At 38.3% G+C, this 14,961-nt stretch overlaps 1 protein-coding gene across 5 annotated transcripts in view; it reads right to left on the reverse strand.

Annotated features, from left to right (window-relative positions):
* Positions 1 to 14,961, reverse strand: part of GPR63 (G protein-coupled receptor 63) — a 31,638-nt gene that overhangs the window by 7,315 nt on the left and 9,362 nt on the right. The window contains exons 2-5 of one of the 5 annotated variants that reach the window (XM_075087315.1): positions 12,311 to 12,545; positions 4,781 to 4,866; positions 3,026 to 3,179; positions 66 to 143 (exon numbers count right to left, since the gene is read on the reverse strand). The gene's annotated coding sequence lies outside the window, so the exon portion shown is untranslated. Of the gene's footprint in view, positions 1 to 65; positions 3,180 to 4,780; positions 4,867 to 12,310; positions 12,546 to 14,961 lie in introns of all 5 variants that reach the window. The other 4 variants (XM_075087313.1, XM_075087311.1, XM_075087314.1 and 1 more) reach the window with 4 other exon arrangements.

Consider the following 14,961-nt stretch of genomic DNA (forward strand, 5'->3'; position numbering starts at 1 on the left):
AAATGTTAACACAGCTTTCCAGGAAAAATAAGCAAGGATTTTAGCAATGAACATGAAAATCTCACCCAAAGTTCCACCAAGGTTTATGACTCCACAAACCAAGAATACTGAAGAGGGAAGGAAGCTGTAGCGTTCTGCAGGGACTGCAAAAGAGCACAAATTCAACGAATAATTCTGGATTTAAAATCACAGAGTACAGAAGGTTAGATCCCCAGGGCAGTATCTTTTAGAGCTCTGTTAGCAATATGCCAGCTAAGGTAACTTTTGCATTTCTGATTGGTTTTGACAAGGTGTCTCCAAGAAGCTAACCTGCTATCAGAAAAACTTAAAGCCCTCTCACAGACAATAGGTTTAAAACAGGAATCAAAAGAAGGAACAGTTAGTTTTGCAGTAAAAAAAGGTCACTAGAATGATCCTGCAAAGAAAGTCTGTACCGCAGTTCAAGCTCTTCAACCAATAGGGGAGAAGAGGGAAATGTGAAACCACGACATTTGCTGATGATCAACATGAACTGTTTTTCAGAGCAATTTAATAAAAACAAAGGTCAACTATACAGAGTTACAGAGGAATCTCATGACAGTTAGTGACAAGCTAATAGACTGCCAGATAAAATTCCATGTTGCTAGAGCTATGGATGTATAGGAAAAAAAAAAAAAAGAAGTTATCTGCACAGTAACAGATGCTAAACCAACTATTACCATCCAGAAGAAAAACAGATCTTCAAGTTTTGATAATCTACTCTATTAAAACATCAGCCAAGTGTTCAGAATTGTTAGCAAACAAACAGAGAAGAAAAGCAGGAGCTACCCACATATGCTGTATATTTATATACACTACCTGCTACAATACACATCCATGGCACCTCTTTTCTTTAGTACTATATTCAGTTCTGCTCCACCAGATCTCCATTCAAAAGTGACTGAAAAAAAAAAGTATCATAGAGGTCTACAGAATTAGTGGCAGAGGGAAAGTGCTGTCTCTCATAATGTAAGAATAGGAAAAGCCAAAGGAATTACAAAATCCCAGAATGGCTGAGGTTGGAAGGAACCCCTGGAAATCATCTTGTCCAACTCCTCTGCTCAAGCAGACACCTAGAGTCCATGCCCAGGACCATGTCCGGATGACTTTTGAGTATCTCCAGGAATGGAGACTCCACAACCTCTCTGGGCAACCTATACTAGGGCTTGGTCACCCTCACAGTGGAAGAAAAGTGTTTCCTGATGTTTAGGGGGAACCTCCTGTGTTTCAGTTTGTGCCCATGGCCTCTGGTCCCATTGCTGGGCACCACTGAAAAGGGCCTCTTCTCTGTCCTCTTTGCACTCTCCCTACAGGTATTTCTCTACATTGGTAAGATCCTCCTGAGCCTTCTCTGCTCCAAGCTGAACAGTCCCAACTCTCTCAGCCCTTCCTCACAGGAAAGAGGCTCTAGCCTTTGTAGCCCTTCACTAGACTCTCTCCAGTATGTCCATCTCTCTCTTGAAATGAGGAGCCCGGAACTGGAAATTATTATTTCACAATTAATTATGAAAATACTTGCCACAGGATGCTGTGGATGCCATAGAACTTCTGTGGATTTAGAAGGCAATTTATGACATATTTCACATGATCTTTATAGAGATGTCCATGTCGGGAAGAGGTGAATCCCCCTCATGAAGCACCTACCTCTCTCTACTGACTGCAAGAGGTACACGGCCATCTGATTTGAATAGACATTTTGAACACATACATGCAGTTACTTGAGTTACTTTAAACATATACAACAGAATTTGCTCACTTAGGTTATTTACAGCTCTTTAAACACATTGATGCCACAAAACTTTACGATCTGAATTATGAAGTTCAGCAGAGTCTTAGATAACATGTATCATAAAAGCTCTAAAGAGAAAACAACCAACCGCAAATGTTCTAAGGTAAAGAATCAAAGTTTTAGAAAATACTGCTTTATCACAAATTGTCCTTCTAAACACAAGGAACCAGAAAAGAGGAGTCTGAGCCAAAGTGTTCTGGACCCTTTAGACAAAAAGACTGTGCTACCCTGCATTTCTCAAGCCAGTAGCACCCAGTATATAACAAAGGACTAATAGTTGTCTATAGACTATTCCTAACAAACACAGGAAAAGTGACTAAGAAAAATAATCTAATGTACGCTCCCTCACCCTCCCAGCTCTCTAAGCAAATAATGATCTCCTGTTTTGTGCTTTCTCCCCTCAGTATGAAGCTTAGTGTTAAGAGGAGAGGAGGAGAATGACATCATGCAAGCTGCTGCCTGGACATAGGCAAGTGCTTGAAGTGGGAAGCGAGTGTTAGCCATTTGCCTGTTGCATAAGTCATCAGCCATATCTTCTTTTCAAGAAGGACAAAAGAGTGAGTGGAGATCAGCTGTTGCAAAGAGAACACCTAACCTAATGAGAGAACTGCCGGCTTTGGAACCCAGGTAGAAAGACACTCTTGAGTGCTGCTCCTGTGTCATTGCTTCCTGACTGATGGCTTCCAGGCAGCACCCTTCTCCGTACTCTGTTTATCACTCTGAGGTATGAAATCTCTCCATGCACCACATACTGAATCTGCATGCTCAAATGTGTTTTGGAGTTACATTTATCTAACCTGAAGGCAAGCTAGTTAGGCTCTTGCTTGGCTCCCATCCGTTCTAAAAGTGATTGGCATTTTAGCCAATAAATTAAAGCATATCACTTCTGTAGCAGTCATATATACATTTTTTTTTAAAAAAAAGGCTTCTACCATAAGCTTCCATGTCATTATTAAACATGTGCCTCCATCCCTCCTCCAACTTCCCCAAAATTACGTAGGGATAGAAATTTAAGCAGAAAAAAGGAGGCAATAAGGTAACTTCACAGCCATTTCATTTCAGTCCTCACTTGATCTTTGAAAAAGACAGATCCTGAAATTTCAAAGCCAGCATCATTCCCAAGTAGTAATCACATAGCTTGTAAAAGATGACCATGTTCTGGCAGCTTGAGTAGGTAAACATATTGATGGTCAAAGTACTCATGCAAGAGGCAGATACCTTTTTTGTCACAGCATTCTCACTTTTGGAACACGTACTATCACTGATTCTTTTCAGATGCAAAAAAGCATCACACAATCACTTTTTTCCATTCCAGTACTGAAGATTACTGCACATTTTCTCTCAAGCAAGGTTCTCGCTCATATGCAACTTTCTTTTTATGGAACATAATAGACACAATTATTTCAATGAAGTGCACACTTAAAGCTAAATACCACACAAATTTCATTCATCAAATATAATTATTGCTAGAACTATGGTGTCTGTTTTTAACAGCTTTTGAAGCTAAAAGGTTTCCATTCAAAATTTGGATAGCATGCTCAACCAGAAATAAAAGATTATATCTTATATGCAAAGCCAGCATCAGTCAAAACCAGTAACTTCAACACAGACAAAACAGGGAATATAAGAGTACCATAATAAGTTACGTTTAACACAGATCAGAACACACTATGAAGAGCTGCCAGAACGTTCAATGATTTATTAAAATTATCTGCTAAAAGTAAGCATGTTTTCAGTACTGCCTAGCACCAAAATTTGGTCCAGCACACAGAAATGCTTTTTCAGAAACCTGAAGCTACCAATGCCTGGTACAGTGAACCTATTTCTTGGTCACAAATGGGAAGGTTCTGCATGCTTTATAGCTACTATCAATAGTTTTATTTTGATGGTAAGCTTTGGCAAAACCAGTTGGTGGAACATAAAAAAATATTTAAAAAAGAAAAATGTTCTTAGGGGGAAAAATTATAAAGTCAACAACAAACACAAAGGCCATGCGCTTAATCTGTTTTAAAAAAATATTTATGTGTTGATAGAAAATACTTAAGTATGTGCTCTCTGACAGCCCTTTATTGTACAAAGAAACCCGGGACATACTCCCATACTCTCAGTATGAATCAGGCATTGTCTCCTATGCTGTTAAGCAGAGGCAGGAATGTATTGCAATGGAATCCTTTCTGCTAAAGCCAGTGCAAAGAATGAGTCAGAGCATAAATCAGCAGGGACAATGTTCTTACTCACCTAACTATTCCTCCTAAAAGGAACTAGCAGTTTTCAGTTTTAATACCTATTTACATATCCTAAATTGAAACTAATCAACTACACTGCATGAGTAGATGACCCATAAAACTATTCACAAGAGGCATTACTTTAATTTAGGAAATTTTCCTTTTTTCCACTCTATAAACACTACTGCGGCAATTTTCATAGGAAAGTATTGCGGGAATCAGCCACCTCTGCTTTGAGTCATTAAGTACAACTAATTGCCCTCTTGAGGATATTTCTGTCTGTCCTTAATTCAGAGAGCCATTAACTGTCAAGATATGTCAGCCATGGGAATCATTATTACTATTCTAAACGACAAATATGCAAAATGTAAAGAATAATTCTATTTTCTTAGCTCTTGGGAAAAATCAAGTTCTCAATTTGTAGATCATGTGAAAGGACTTAAGCAGTTCTAGGTTCATTTCTAGTACTGTCACAATATTCCCCGACTTCTACCTTTCCTACTAGTTCAACGGTCACATTAACCATGTTGAAGAGGTGACCGAATACTGTAGTAACTAGAACAATAAACACTGAAAATATTGAAAACATACTCTCTTAATGCATAGTCTCTACTTAGTTATTAACATACAACTAACAAATTGGAAGCTTCCTAAATGCTCGGATTCCTATATTTTAGGTGGAATATATATTTTACATGGAATCACAATGTGTCCGTTTGACAAATAAAATAAAAAAAAGGCAGCATACCAATCCAGACAGGCTCCCATGAAGGGCAGGAATCATAAGTCATCTTGTGCTGTTCTGTTCAGCACAGAATTCCCTTTCCAAATAACCTGTCAAACAAATAAAAAAAAAAGTTGGTGACATATTTATACATGAGGCAGGACAAGATCAGAATAGCAAAAGTTCTTCCTGAAATAAAACTTTATTTTTACTGGGAGAGGTAGACTATGGTGTATCTCCTGACAGAAGGCAGATCACATGTCCCTTTCTTGCAGAAGGCACAGGCCTTAGGCAGACTAAGGCATCTAAGTTTCATCAAGCCAAAAAAATTCTCAGCTATCTCACCTGTGGAGCATAAGAAACTCACCATTTAATACTAATATTTGCCAGGACTGAAGAAACATGTTGTTTTAGATCTCATTCAGATGCATTTATTTAATTTGTAGACAAGCACAGAGCAGTTAGCTGCCACAAATCTTATTAGATCTATTAAAATACATGCTTAGCCTTAAACATCAGGATCCTGATCTTGAGACCCCCAAAGTCTCTCAGAAAAAAATGTCATTTAAATCCACAGGGTGCTACTGAACATCATAACGAAGCTGAATAAATTTTCCCCAGATGGCAAAGATATTAGTGTAACAGTGTCGGAAAAACTAAGGGCAAGAAAATAGGTCTAGAGAGGAAGAATGAACCATTAAAGTTTCAGTGCAGGATCTCAGCACTTCCCTTACATGCCCTTGTACAAATCAATCAGCACAATGCTATTATATCTCAAATAGTTAAAAATATTTCTGTAAACTGGGCCTAACATAGCTAAAAAGCTCCACATTCCATCATGACATACCTGTCATTAACTGAGAGCATCAATTTTCAATGTAGCTTTTCCATGTATTCTCAGAAGGAAGCCAGAAAATTTCAGTGCGCCTTGAAAGCTGAGTTTATCTGACACTGAAAGATCCCAGTGGTGTGATTTACGTATAAATATTGTTTATATATAAAAATCAAAAGAACAAAGACATGGGACACAGACATTTTTACATGTTGGTTTTAAAAAGGCTACACAACTTCTTATTTCTGCCAGAAGCAGCTTTTGGAACATCTGTAAGTCTCCTCCAGACTGGAGCAACAGATGTCAGGATCCTTCAGGAACAAGTTTCTGAATAAATGCTGTACACAGCACTTGGAGGACAAACCAGCCACTGAATTTACAATGATCTCCTGCAAGGGACACAATAAGAACAAACCGTACTTTAAGACCACTCATAAACTCCTGGTTCTTCCAACCATTCGATTGCTGAGTTTCTGTACCTGCAACCAACTTAACACGGACTTCAAACACCCAAAAACATAAGGTCTGATCTGCCAGACTGGCGACTGCTGAGAAATCTGCCTTCTGCAGAACAAATCCATTATTTAGCCACAATGGAAGTCAGTGTCTGAAAAGATTTTTCTGACAATCTATTGATACAAATTATTTTCCAATAGCACAAAAATTTGATCTTTACGTTTATTCCATAGAACAAGGTGGGAAGAAAAGTACAAGTCTCAGATTTAATTACGTATAAAAGAGATAAAGTGTAGCCATTACATTATTATAGACCTTTGCCACTTGGTTTGTTCCCTTTTTAGTGAGATAAGAATTATAAACGGTTAATCTTCTCTCTTAGGCTTTCTGAAGCATCAAAGCAGCTACTAGGTTTGCCAGCAGGCAGAATGCTCTGCCAGGAACTTGGATGGATTAAATACAGCGACAACCTGTCAGATCTTCCCAGCAGACAAACACATTCTCTGACATAAGAACCATTTCTTCCCTCTACTTACGTGTTTATAGAAAGTATTTCTCTTATTAAAAGTATCTTTAAAACCAATTTAGAATAGCGTCCAAAACACCACCATAAACTAGAACGTTCTTCCACTTCAAGCCTCCAACAAGGGAAAAATTAAAAGCACGTTTTCAAAGTCAATTTGGAAAATTTCACTAAATTTGAGTACCTTGAAGAGCTTGCACTTAACTGGTTGAGATGGTTTTGGGTAGTTTTCTGTTGGCAATCAGGGGTTAACACTGTTTCCAAATGACATTCCTTCTTACACCCCCATTATAAATGATTAGTCAGGCTTTTTTGTAAGAACAGAGGGGAAAAGCTCTGTAACCCTTCACAATCCTGCAATGAAATTTGAATGCAAGGATTCCTGTACCTGCAAAGAGCTCTACTTGTGGTATTACAACCTTGATGATACCAGCATTTAGAGCTGGCAGAGCTACTGAAAGGGTAGTCCTGACCTCTGCCTCATTCACTCACTCCTGAACTCAGCTCCCCAGTCCTGAAGCAGAAGGATTGATCTGGACTGAAACAGACCCTGACAAGCAAATTTAAAAGCTTCACATTTCTGGCCTAGAAAAAAATCAGCAGAGAAGCTGTGAGGTATTGGGGTATACAGATCAAGGCGTAAGATCTAGATTTGGCTTCTAAATACTAAGAGGTATTACATTCAAGACAGTGCTGTGCCATAAGCAAGAACGGTGCAAAACTTGTAATAGCTGATGATCTTAGAGGAATTTGCATATTATTAGGTCTACTTCGATTCCCCTAACCAGAAACTGTCACTTCCGAAGAACTGAAATAGTGGAACTAAAATCACAGAGATCTTAAACACCGTTAAACTTAAAATGTTTCCCACAAGCATTCAGATTATGTTAAAGACATAACAACAGGCTAGAGAAGGTCTCAAAAATATTATGAAACTTTTTCAGTATACCATTGCTTTTCAAATAAGTCATAACTTTTGTTAAGTACTTTACCAACAGCTCTCTACATCTAGTTGCACCTAGGCCGCAGCCATTTTTTGGCAAGTTTTCTTAACGTTTTCTTGGAATGTTAAGTCAAACCATGGGCAAAAATAAACTGAAATACTGAAAGATTCCTTTCTTCACCAAAAAGTCAGTCTATCAGAACATAATATGCAAGTGAAGAAAGCTTCAGAGTTGTCCTAAGGCTATTTTGGCTTTTCAACTACAGCAGCTTCTCCAGTATATCCTCTGAATGGAAGACTGAGTTCTATGAAGATGTTTCACCTTCATATACCATAAGGTAGAGAACTAAAGGCTCCTTGTATTACATCACTCTTACCTCCTTTGTAATGTCCCAGTACACCCGACATACACTATTGTGCAGCTTTCTGCTAAAAATGGGGGAAGATTGATTTTCTTATTTCTCATTAGTTTTGACAACAGCCGTTAGCACATTAACTTCTACCAAAATGCAAAGGCTTACAAAATTCATCTTATAAAAATGGTAACCCCGTCTTCAACAACATTCTATATTGATGCAATTTATTAAGCTGCCTCTCCCACAAAAACGTAGCTGGTTTTTGAAACAAAATTGATTTTAATAAAAATTCATCTGTTTATAAAAAAAATGCAGGGATGCTAATGGAAAAGTGATTAGAATGACTGAAATTGTACTCTTTTCACACTGTGTGCTGCCCACAACAGGTTCCTGGGGTTTGGTTTAGCTCCCAGAGCAAAGGGATCAGCCCTGATTCTGCATTGCTCACAGGGATGCAGCTCATGCTACAGTCAAATTCTGCTGCTGCCCAAGAGTCTTGCTGCTGTAACACAGATGTTATGGATTTTACTTCTTGGCAGTTGGTTCACAGAGGAGGCGCGCTGGTAGCAAGTTAAATGAGGTGACTGTATTTCAGCAATACAACTGCTGCTGCTTGCAGCATCCTGCTCTGAGTACTTAAAGTCTGCAAGGGTAAGATTTAGCTGAGAACTAAACATAGACTTAGTTTATATGCATATTAATGTATTTTTTTCTTAAACATATACACATGTGTATGTGTGTATTTTCAATATTTATTAGGATCTCTATTCAGCCAAAAGCAAACAAAATGCTTAATGCAACAAAATACTCTAACAGTTGCGTTACTTTAATTTTTTCCCCCCAGATTTACCCTATACATTGTTCTTAGTCTAAATTAGTCTGTTAAAAATCAGCTACGTGTTACAATAGTAACTTATTTTTCATAACAGAAACAGAGACTAAATAATAAACTAACTACGTCTTAATAGTTATCCATGTCATCTAATTGTTTTAGTAGCTTCAGAATTATTTTTGTCTCATGCCAGCCAACTGCAATAACACTTTCAAGATAGCAATTGTTTCGGAGGAACAATCTTAGTTAGATATCTGTTCATAATAGAGATTAAAAAAGACAGTTAAATTGAGAGTTCCCATTTGGACAACTCTTAGGGTGAGATGACGTATTACAGACGCTCAGACCTTATGCAATATGGCACTAACAATTTCTGTACAGACATGATAGGCAGGGCTGGAACACGCATCATGAACAGCTAAAACAATTGATTAAATTTACAAGCCAGAAATATTTAAGTGAATCAATCTGGCAATTTTTAAAGCACACTTTTAGTTTAATGTAACACAAGAGATCACTATTTCAAGTTTTTATGGGTTTTTTTTAATACAATGCAAAGCAGACAAATATGCTTATCAACTGAAGGATTCAAATCCTTTGTAGCAACAATGTTTTTAGAGTACCTTGCTTAAAGGTTACAAATAACTTGACAGTTAATTGAAATGATTTTGCCGTACTCAGTGGTTTAGTGCTACTTGGGAACTGTTAAACAAATTTTAGGACAAATCGAATGCCTCACACGGATAGAGTTACAGCGGTTCCCAGTTTCACAAACTGGGAACACAAACTTAAGAAAACCTTGTTTCCATGGAAAAGCTCCTTCAGTAATAAAAGGGATTGTCACATTATTTTTAAAAAATAATTACTTATTTAAAAAAAAACCAACACACACAACCAACAACAGCAATCCCCCCCAAAAAAACCATAGCACCAAAAAAAAACACCAAAACACCCCAAACAAAAAATTCACCAAAAAAACCCCACAGCAAACAAACAAAAACAACCCCAAAACAAAAGAACCTTGCCAACCCAAAAGCCCCAAACCTAGAAAGAGAAGTATTACCTCACCAGAAGAGGTCACACTCAGGTTCTCTTCCACTTTGGTAGAAGATCATATTTCCCTACTTAACCGAAAGCTGGCAAAGTATGCTCAATTAACTCATTTTGCAAATAATATCAAAGTATTTCTTCAGTTACAGAGAAGTTTATTTGGCCTCATTTTCAATATGAAACAGATTCTGAGAAACCACTGTATGCAATGTATCATCTGGCATGCAGGATAACTAAGCAGAACAATAAATGTAACACATAATTTCTAATTTGGTTGCAATTACTCAGCAACCACTGAAAAAGTCAGACCAACATACTTGTATACAGTTTTTTTTTTTAAACACTGGAACACACAAAAGTTATTAACAACTGAAAGTTATGGGCTAGATTTATAGGAAATGACCTCAAGCTGCATCAGGAGAGGTTTAGGTTGAATATTAGGAAAAAATTCTTTATTGAAAGAGTGGTCGGGCACTGGAACAGGCTGCCCAGAGAGGTGGTGGAGTCACCATCCCTGGAGGTGTTCAAAAAATGTGTAGACGTGGCACTTCAGGCCATGGTTTAGGAGGCATGGTGGTGTTGGGTGGATGGTTGGACTTGATGATGAACCCTTGCCTCTGTGCTCTCTATAACTCTCTTTAAATCCTGAAATACTGTTCATGTTAAAATTAACAGTATTCAGTACAAGGCATCAAAATGAACACATACAAAATAACAAGTGATGTTCCTCCTATATTTCCAAGACAGAAGGTGGGGAGGGGAGAGATTTTAAGCCAATGGGGAAAGTCTGCAGGTCATTTTAAAGGATTCTGTATTAGGATGTCATGACAGACAATAAAAATATTCTTTTTCTGCCTTTCTCTGGGATTGGTTTAAAGTATTTTTCTCTAATTTTCTGATAATTTTCTCTTTCTTTCTATGAAAACCACTTTCCTACTCCAGATGTAATAGTCAAGCTTCTGTTAGCAGCTCCTTTATACTCTCCGAGCTGGCTGAAAATAACTTCCATAGAAATTTTTGCCAAATCATTATTGTTTCTTCCATTGAAAATCATGTTGAATTTAACATATTTCTACAAAATCTCTCCAATAAAAGCCAAAACTGTTTGTTTATACATCATTATTTTGTTTACACACAAAAAAATTCACTTTAGTAAGACCTGTTCCAACACACCAGGCTACAGTGCAGTACATTTACTTTAGTTCCCTCAAAAATTTTCTCATTTGGTTCAACCAACAGTCTAAGAGCCACAGTTAATCCTTCAGAACATTTTCATCTGTCTTGCCACCTTTCTCCTACTATCCATTTCCTATGGGCAGTTTGCAGCAGACATTAATCTGATCCACAGTGTGCTCTCTCTTGCCAGCTTTCTCATGGGTCCTACAGCTCCTTCCACCACACAACGGGCACAGTTTGTCAGAAGATGAGAAAGAGCCTTTCAGGAAGGATGCAATGCATCCTTCAGGGAGCAATCAGCCACCACAACAATTAAACTGCCTCAATCCTAAAGTCCCTCAGCAAAGGGACAATTAAAGAAAAGTTACGATTTACATACTGTGACAGCTGTAGTCTCCTCCTGGCTACTGTTCCCAGTGATAAGACCGTGGCAGATCCTGATCCATAGGCAGACCAATACATCAATGCAATAAATCCAGTCATACGACAAACATGGAAGGAAAGGTTCTAGTGCATTTAAGGCCATCTCCACAATGACCTCTGTTGCCTACCTGGCTGAAAAGACCAGGAATGGTTCTCTCCAGTGTACTCTAAATAACAGTTTAAACGCTGCATGTTGAAGAGGTTTAACACTGCTGGAACGCTGACTCATTTCAATAAAACACGTTCTGGAAAAGCAGTTTCATTTCAATTCAGAAAACATAGAATGGCAATTCTACTGACCACCTGTACATACTTCAAATCTTTCCTCGGCCTTCCATTTCATATTTAGCTCACAAACTATTTTTGTTTGGCAAGTTCTCACAATTTTCAGTTTCACAAAGACCTTTTCAGATCTCCTCTTTTTGTTCCAGAAGTAGCTAAGGCAAGTTTCTGAAGCTCTACAGACTCAACTATTGCCTGTTCTCTTTCCAGCCTGCTTTTATTCCTTTTCTTCTTAAGCAAACATAGCCTGTGAAACTCATGCATATTCAGTCCATGACAGTTCCATTTTGAGGAGATATGCTCCATAAATAATGTCAGAATAAAGTTATAAGCACTTGCTCATGTGCTTGAATTTACACCCTTGCATGCACAGGGTACAACTTCAAAACAGCAGACTCTCTTGTTAGGTTTTTGTGTTGCCCTTCACTATCCATCTATCTGCTCTCACCACTTTTTTTTTTTTTTTGAAGTGGGTGCAATTCTAAATATATCATATCTAGATACAGTCTAGTCATTCCTTTTATCTGAAACTCACACAATGCTGAGAACACGGGTGCCATTACCTTCTCTAGTATTTCAGAGCTTCCAAGCCCACCAAGCTGCAAAGAATAGACTTTAACTGCATGAACACAAGGCACTCAGGAGTAAAGAAAGCAACGTGAAATAAGCATGTTATTTTACCTCTTATGTTGAAGACCTTGGTAAGTGGGAGGGGGAAGATCATCATCCTATCTACACCCTTTTAAAAGTCTGAGGTTTGCAGGTATTTCAGGCTCTTCAGAACTCTTCCTGCTTTCTCCTTGTCCAGTCAGTCCATCTTACCAATGGCGGTGGTTGCTCTCTGTCTCCTGGGCTCAAGCCTTTTTTCCTACAGCCACGTGCTTAGCTAGAACAGCTCAGCTATGCTTGCCCTTCTCTGTGGGAAAAAAAAATAAAATCCTCTTGTACCAGTCAATAATCCTGGTTTGGAAACCTGATACATTTTCAGCAAAAGCATTAGAAAAAGGAGCCTATGCCTCTTCTTGAACAGAGCAACTATCAAAAGTGCAATTCAATTCACTCGCTCTGAGCAACTTTATACATGTAAATCAGATCGGTATAACATACGTGTTAAACAGGTTATACATGAAGTTCAAAATCTGTAACTTCACAAGGCCTGTTGTAGCATTATTCTTTCCCATGTAATCTCAGCTTACTTCCTAGTCCTAGTTTTTCAGTAGGACCATACTGCTGCCAAGTCTTTGTTACAGTTATCTATCCACTGATAGATTAATGATTATTTGGGGATCTGTTTTACTGTACAGCTTTTGTCCATTTTCTAATTTTAATAGCAAATTTTTGTTCAGTGACCCACACACCAGGTGGTCTGAATGGGAATTTAAGGTAACTTTTGTAAATACTAACAAAGCAATGAAAACTAATGAACCATAAAATATAGGAAATTAACTTCTCATCGCATCATCAATTTATCTACCCACCTAAATGAGTTTAAAATACCAGCTTCAAGCAGTCTGATGTTCTAGGGACACTCAGCTGCCACTTCATTTATAGTCTGTTTCCTTAGCAACACTATAATCCATCTGGCTGCAGAAAGCTAAATTCCCAAACCATATCCTCCTGTACACCGGAAATAGGCTCAAAAACGTTTATATTTTAAACAGCATACAGTCATCATGATTAGTGAGCGTATAAATGAGTCTGGAAAGGCAATAATGTTCTTAACACACACGCAAACTCTCCCTGCTCTAGCTGGAATAAGTGATTCACACACTAAGAATGGCACGCAGTCTTTTCAACTTCCAGGTGTTACAACAGCATCTCCTTCCTGATACTGCAGTCCTAAGCAAAGTTACTGAAGATCTGAGTCTTGGCTCTGAGAGGGAGAGACCTTGTATATCATCTCCCACCGAGAGTTTCAGAAACAAAAGTGGTTTTCTCATCTTTGTTCCACAACACCCAGCTGAAGGAGCCTTCAGAACTGTACAAGGTCAATCTGTTCTCTTAAGGGTCCTGGGATGCAGTGCTATTAATGGCAGCCAAAAAAAACCCAATGAAAGTTTATCACATTACAAAGTAGGGCCATTTGTCTTAAAAATAATTATGCTTCAGATTTTTGCATCTAAAACTACAAATATCATCTGTACAAACTAAAATAAAGATCCAGTCCCCAACAGCAATGTTTAAACATTGTTAAGAGCATTAAAAAATGCAAATCCAAAATATTCAGGAAAGCCAAATTAGAGACTGGAGGGTAACTAGCAATTCCCCAGTGCGATAGCCAAGCTAAGAGGAAACTGGATAACACTAGGCCTTCTGCCACCAGGATGAATGGATACAACTTTAAATGGCAGAATAATTCTTAACTCTATACCAATCTGCCTGAATTTAGAAACTCCAATCTGGCAAAGGAAATTCAGTTCTTATCTAACAGGCAAATTAATCAGTTATGTAGAGTGGAACAACCTCCTCATTGCCTACATCTCACAAAGACCCATCAACAGCAAGGCGGTCTTTAATCCACAGAATGATTTTGCCATGCAAGTCAACCATTTCAGTGATAAACCTGGATATCTTTGCCTGACTCTACCATGCAGTGGTGGCATACAAGTCCATACTGATTGACCTGCTGACAGCAATTGGAAAGAGATTTGAGCTTTCAGAGATCAGGAGCCTCCTCAGGGGAGGAACTGAGCAGTGTTTCTCACTGCTATTCACTGCCTAGCATCCCTCTAGGAAGTACTAAATACAGTAGCACTTACACTAGACACCTGATGCTTCCCTCAAACAAGTCCCACCTGACTGTTAACTACAACCAACACTTCTTAGATGCTTGGTGGTGGCTCGTTCCAAGAAAGAAGCAGGCTGACTATTGGACAGAAGCAAGGACAGTTCTTTGTCTCTTTATTCCTGGGTGAGGGAAGAAATGGGTCAAATTTACAAATACTAGTCTAAAATCGCTTAGATGATCAATCATACATTATATGAGTGACCACAGTGAGCTCTTAGGAAACAGGCTGTTAATCAACTGATACATACAGTTGATTACACTCTTTGAATATGTTTTCCAAAGTGTATGAGCTTAATCTTTTTCATGATGTATACAGCAGCTCTTTGAACCACTTAGAACACAGTGGCGTTTGCAGCCCCCAGACTGGCTGAGCAGTGACCTGGGTAGGCCTTTTGGCAATGTCTGGCAACTTTAGTAAGTGCTCAACAATATGAAGTCCCAATTTAGGGCCTTAAGGAAGTCTTTTTCTTTATTAACATCTGGTTTTACACACACATTTTCCTCCTGCTAGGGCTGAGACTGATCTTACCTAATTCCAACACAG

This window comes from Phalacrocorax aristotelis, chromosome 3 (assembly GCF_949628215.1).
Source record: "Phalacrocorax aristotelis chromosome 3, bGulAri2.1, whole genome shotgun sequence".
Lineage (NCBI taxonomy): Eukaryota > Metazoa > Chordata > Aves > Suliformes > Phalacrocoracidae > Phalacrocorax > Phalacrocorax aristotelis.